Below are 6,759 nucleotides of genomic sequence, written 5' to 3'. Positions count from 1 at the left end.
GACCTCAGACTGGGGCAAAGGTTCACCTTCCAACAGGACAATGACCCTAAGCACACAGCCAAGACAACGCAGGAGTGGCTTTGGGATCAGTCTCGGAATGTCCATGAGTGTCCCAGCTAGAGCCCGGACTTGAACCCCATCTAACATTTCTGGAGAGACCTGAAAATAGCTGTGCAGCGACACTCCCCATCCAACAAAACATTGCTTGCCTAGTAGGCTATAAATTATCTTTATCTATCCCTTCCTCAATGCATGTTTATTTTTCACCCTAATTTTATGAGGACTTGAAGGAAGCGGTCTTGCTGATCGCCACATTTTTACAGCTGGTCTGGAAATAGCCTACAACTTCAAAACAAGTCCGAGGTTTAGATTAAATCGAGTTTTTTTAACATGTTGCATCACCGCCTGTTTGTATTCTTATTCAATCAGTTGAGGATTGAAATTGAATTTTAAGCGCATAATCTCCGAGAAATGGGTCAATTCAATGATGATGGGACTGATAGTGTACACTACAGTTTTTAGACAGAATCTTCTCAGTTAAACCTCTTGGGGGCGTTCAAATTAATTGCTACTGCCTCCTCGTAGGCTATTGGTTGGCTGCTTCCCCTCTGTCTAGAACGCAATGTGTAGTTCCGCCCTGAGAGTGACATCGAAATACTCGTTGGAATAGGAACGCAACCAGGCAAAGAACAAGAACGTGCAGTTTATAACACCGGTATTTCACCAAAAGTCCAGAGGATTTGACGCATATCGAACGGATACGTATTCAATCCAAGCGGTAAGTATAGATCTTGACATTTTCTAATATTGCTATGCCAACAGCAGATGTGGCCATTGGTGTGGATAATCCACCAGTTCGCGGTGTATTCTTGATATAATATCCTATATTCATCTTCCAGCCAGTTCTAATGTAGGCCTAGGTGAGATCTGTGAGTAACCAAAATTAAACGTCACAATAGTGTCCAATGTAATTCACGATTCTGCGCGCGTTGAAACAAATGTAACAAAATGAGGTTAACTTGATAAGTGTCAAAATCTGCATGCGTAAATGCACATGAACTGTATTGCTATTTTATAGCTCAACAAGCCTATTCACTTTCATTGTTGCCTCTAACACGATTTGCTGCTGCGACAGTAGCCTCTGTAGGATATAATTTCCTGTTGAATAACTTACTTTTGTTTTACAGGTTAGGCACTTCATACTGTACGTCAATGGCCCGCCCATATCTATGTCTCAACATCGAACGATTAGGAAGGCGGTTGCTGAATATTTTGTCACGATCTCCGAGATAGAGCAATATAAAAACTACCTGCCCTGTTTCACTCTCACGTCTAGAACCGTTTATTGTAACATCAACGTTACAAAACATGATCTCGCTCGTAGTCTACTGAATTATATGGTTGCTTAATTAAGTAGACAATACTTGGCATATCCACGCTGTTATGCTGATGTAGTTGGCAACCAGTGGCGTGGAGAAATTAGGCTACATATCATTATTCTGGCACCACATGACATTGTCAGCAGTCACCTGGATAGGGTCTAAGAGACCAGGCTGGGATAGGTGAAGGTCACACAGGTGAAGCTGAACTGTAGGTCATTGGATTCAGGCGTGTAATCATTAGTACAAACCAGGGGTGTCAAACTCATCCATTGGATGGCCTGGTGTCTGATGTTTTCCCCCTTTCTTTTCAGTTATGACCTAGACAACCAGGTGAGGGGAGTTCCTTACTAATTACTGACCTTAATTCATCAATCATGTACAAGGGAGGAGTAAAACCCCCCAGACACTCGGCCCTCCATGGAATGAGTTTGACACGTGTGCTGCATTTCAAACTCATAAAAGACACACCCTCGTCTTATGACCTTGGGGGAATCCCCGTGACCATCTTGGTCAGTCCAAACAAGGGTAGTTTGCATCGTAAGCACCCGTTTCTGCGAGTGTACAATTATGTTCACTTCGGGGTCTGAAACGCCCCATAAATTAAATTCGTGATAATTGTACATCCACTAAGAAAAGTCAGCCGAAACTTACAACCACAACGTAAATATGGATAAGTCAACATACAAGTGGAAGTAAAAACAAATGTAAAAAGGGTAGAAATTGTACTACTAATGCACATGACGGCACAAACAAGTCTCGTAAATTAATGATGTTTGGTTAGCTTTTGGAAATTGTAGAAATAAAAAAAACTCTTCCTTCAGAAGCTCCAGTTATGCAGGCTAACCTTAGTTATCTAATTTAATTTGCTAGCTATCATACAGTAGGTGTATATTAATAATGATAAAGTTAATATAAGTAGACATGCAATCATAATTGACGTAGTGCATATAAAGCACCCACAATCATCGCGGGATGCACGAGTGATGAATTTCCGGGCAATGGAGGTTCATTTAAAAATCATTCCTTCTTCCCGCGCCTTGCCCTGCAAGTGTATACTCTTCAGACTAGATGTCGACCGATTATGATTTTTCAATGCCGATACCGATTATTGGAGGACAAAAAAAGGAGATACCGATTAAACATATTATGGGCTTTTGGATGGGTGTTCTTAAGGTGATTCCACAGGTTGGTGGTATTTTTTGATTTAGCCGTTGCTGACCCCATGCGTACATCTTTCTCACAAATAAGACACCTTGCTTTCCCTGGTGCCAATTCCATGTAATAGTCCCACACTGGTACTCTGCTTTTCTCTGCCATCTGTAAAACACACATAGCTCTGAAGTGTCAATGATACTGAAGAGTCTGCTTAGGAGACAAATACTCTCAACTGTTTGAATAAAAATAGAGTTTAAGTTAACTGCGATGAATGTTGAAAACAAAAACTGTAATTTCTATATGCAGGAAATCCTATTTTAATAACGGACATTGTAAGAATTGACTACCAAAGTGCGAGTCATAATTCCCATGACACCTTCTAGCAAAATCTGAAAAGCGGTTCCTTCATTCATTTATTCCATAGGATATTTTTAGATTCACTTAAAATAAGGTCTGTGTTTCGTGTCGGCTTACACCACCTTGCCAATTTTATAACGGTGTAGATATCCATAGGACAAGGTAACTCTGATCAATATTGGCTAAATATAAGCGAAGATAATTTTTTTGTAGAGTGGATTTATGAAAATATTTTGACAAACGTTACCTTATCCTAGTGAGATTTACATGGGTATCAAAACGCAGAGGCGGTTTAAGCCTGAACGAAACACAGACCTAATTTGAAGTAGATCAAGACATTCTCCATGGAAGACATGAACAGTAAAATAACGAAGGAACCCCTTTTCAAGTTCAGCCGCAAGTTATTACAGGAATTATAACGCGTCGACTATTTCTCTCTAAACCATATACCTTTGACTATTACGAGTCTGCTGCTTCCACCCTTCAATCAGACTGCTCTATCCATAAACTTAACTATAATAAACACACAGAAATACAAGCCTTGGTTTCTGGATTTGACCTATCACCTCGAAAACAAAACGTTTATTCCGTTCCGTATTTTATCTAACGGGTGGCATCAATGAGTCTAAATATTCCTGTTACATTGCACAACCTTCAACGTTATGTCATAATTACGTAAAAGTCTGGCAAATTAGTTCGCAAAGAGCCAGGCGGCCCAAACTGTTGCATATACCCTGACTGCGTGCAATGAACGCAAGAGGTGATACAATTTCACCTGGTTAATATTGCCTGCTAACCTGGATTTCTATTAGCTAAATATGCAGGTTTAAAAATATATGCTTGTGTATTGATTTTAAGAAAGGCATTGATGTTTATGGTTAAGTACACATTGGAGCAACGACAGTCGTTGATTGATTTTTATAAGATAAGTTTAATGCTAGCTAGCAACTTACCTTGGCTTACTGCATTCGCGTAACAGGCAGGCTCCTCGTGGAGTGCAATGTAATCAGGTGGTTAGAGCGTTGGACTAGTTAACTGTAAGGTTGCCAGATTGTATCCCCCGAGCTGACAAGGTAAAAATCTGTCATTCTGCCCCTGAACGAGGCAGTTAACCCACCGTTCTTAGGCTGTCATTGAAAATAAGAATGTGTTCTTAACTGACTTGCCTAGTTAAATAAAGGTGTAAAAAATAAAAATCGCCCCCCAAAAATACCGATTTCCGATTGTTATGAAACCTTGATATCGGCCCTAATTAATTGGCCATTCCGATTAATCGGTCGACCTCTACTTCAGACGCCATGAAAAGTCATCAGAAGTGTCCACTTAATTTGCGGGCTGAGGGGATAGGGTATGTCTTAAGTGTTTGGAATTCAGCCGTGGTCCAAACAGTTGCATTTTGCAACAGAAATTAGAGTTTATATTGGACAAATTCAGGTAGGTCACTCGTTTTATTCTGTTTTCTTTTGCTTGGTTCTGTTTGGTTCCTAGTGAATACACCCCAGGTGTTTGAATTCAGTTGGTGGGAGGGAGGGACTATTACCTGAATGACCTCAACAATGCCACATAATCAGAGGCGTGCATAGTTTACAAAATAAACACTGACATTCTTTCCAGTTGTTTTCATTCACAGCAGTGCTCCCATTACATGACCACTACAGGCTTTTGGTCAGTTTATTATGGTCTAAAGAGGCTTTAGCTTGACACACCAAAGAGAAACACCAAAATTCTACTTTAGACCAGAGATCATCAACTAAATTCCACCGCAGGCTGATCTTTTTTTCTTGAGTGGATGGTCGGGATCACGCGTCTCTTTATTATGCGTCGGAATACTTGGGGCAGATTACCAAAATTAAAGTCACTTGTTTTTACAGTCTTATGTCCAACAATGAAAATAAAATAATAACATTTTGCTCAGAAAACTTGGGGGACAAATAAAACCACCCACGGGCTGAAGGTTGGGGAACCCTGCTTTAGATGTTGTTATCATAATAGCCGTAGCCTTCTATTGGGAGAGAGATGCAGTCCACCATAGTTAATTATCACGGTAGAAAGTGATGCTTAACAGGTGACTGCTGACAATGTCTTGTGGTGCCAGAAGAATTATATGTAGTGTAATCTCTCCACACCATTCACATCCCAATGTCCTTTCTCCAACAAAGCTGATACGTGCTCAACTGTGGGGCAAGACAGACAGGGTTGGCTTTCAATCAGAACAACTCACAGCTTTTAGCCTTTGTTGCATACGCATCAATATTGTACGCGTGCTGTTGACAACTAACCCATCTTTACATCCATCTACCAAAGAGAATATTCCAATTTATACTCAGGATGCCACGTCCTTTCTCCATTCTACATTAATGTGGATGCTACCATGATTACAGATAATCATGAAGAATAATGATGAGTGAGAAAGTTACAGAGGCACAAAGATCGTACCCCCAAGACATGCGAACAGCTCACCAATAACAGGGGAGGTTAGCATTTTTGAAGGGGGTATGATATTTGTGCCTCGATTTTATTCACGATTCATTTAGGATTATCCGTAATCAAGATAGCATCCACATTCCTGTCGTGTTCAGAAACGTATTATATTCTTTCTTACAATAAAAGTAAACATCTGTTAACAAACTTCCCCAAGCTATAAGATACTTTTTTCAATAAGCGCTAAAGCAGTTAGCATCTATGAATGGGTTAGTCCAGACTCAGACTGTTTTAACGCTCTTGGTTTGACCACCAGTTATACTTTTTCCTCATCAATCTTTACACAATACCCCATAATGACAAAGCAAAAAAAGTTTTTATTTTATTTACATAAGTATTCAGATCCTTTGCTGTGACTCGAAATTGAGCTCTGGTGAATTATGTTTCCATTGTTCATCCTTGAGATGTTTCTACAATTTGATTGGAGTTCACCTGTGGTAAATTAAATTGATTATACATGATTTGGAAAGGTACACACCTGTCAAAATAAGGTCCCACAGTTGACAGTGCATGTCAGAGCAAAAACCAAGCCATGAGGTGTGGTGGCTAATTTCTGCATTACCAAATGAGGAGAAACAAACTTCACGCACCAGTCAGAGTTATATTTAAACTACATCTTTAATAATAAGATACCACTGACTTTCAAACGATTCACAATTTCTAATGAACCGTTGAGAGTGACAACACAAAAGTACAAAGATCTTTTATAGCCAAGATACACCCCTCTCAAACTACACGACGAACCACAGATATTAGGAACACTTCACAAAGGGGCTTTCTAATTGAGAAAGGAGTATCCCTTAGACAGATAACATTCGCTATAAATTATCGTTCAGTTTGGTCCCTAAGACGAGGTTCTAATCTCGTTCCTGGTACTTCATAGCACAGAACCATTACCTCATCCAATGGCATAACTCAAACTTCGACCCCTCTCCTGGACAAACTCACTGAGGGGAGTGAGCCTCTATGTCATACACTATCCCAGGATAAGTGCAACATCAGAGAGGACATACAATGGTTCCAGACACTGCCATACACCTCCCCCAATGCCAAAGGAGGGAGTGACTTGCGCACAGACATTGTGGAGACAAGTAATTGGTTCCCCCTTAATCACGCCATCCCTTCACATGGTTTAACAGATACATTCACATTTGAAGATAATGTTCCATCCTGTCCTCTTCCCTTTCCGATATTCTGCATAGCACCAGGGATATGTGAAAGACAAGCCTGACCTCTCCCCTCTCTGGGCCCCAAGTGACTGAGCTCCAGTTGAGAGAAGAAATGCAACTGCCAAAACTAGAGTCTATTAGAAATACATTCTAAATTAAAGTATATCACATAAGAATATTATGCAGATAAGACATCTTAATTATTTATGTTACCC

The 6,759-nt window shown here is 40.2% G+C and overlaps 1 protein-coding gene across 5 annotated transcripts in view; it reads left to right on the top strand.

The window, feature by feature from the left end:
- Positions 1-569: 569 nt before the first annotated feature.
- The window catches only part of LOC110527914 (protein NDRG3), a 69,912-nt gene continuing 63,722 nt past the window's right edge, over positions 570-6,759 (top strand). For 4 of the 5 annotated variants that reach the window (XM_021609522.3, XM_090241025.1, XM_036983384.2 and 1 more), the window contains exon 1: positions 585-778. The gene's annotated coding sequence lies outside the window, so the exon portion shown is untranslated. Of the gene's footprint in view, positions 779-6,759 lie in introns of all 5 variants that reach the window. The other variant, XM_021609520.3, reaches the window with a different exon arrangement.

This window comes from Oncorhynchus mykiss, chromosome 7, assembly GCF_057628025.1.
Source record: "Oncorhynchus mykiss isolate SJ-2025 chromosome 7, ASM5762802v1, whole genome shotgun sequence".
NCBI classification, from domain to species: Eukaryota; Metazoa; Chordata; class Actinopteri; order Salmoniformes; family Salmonidae; genus Oncorhynchus; species Oncorhynchus mykiss.
This window is presented reverse-complemented; position numbering and strand designations above follow the sequence as displayed.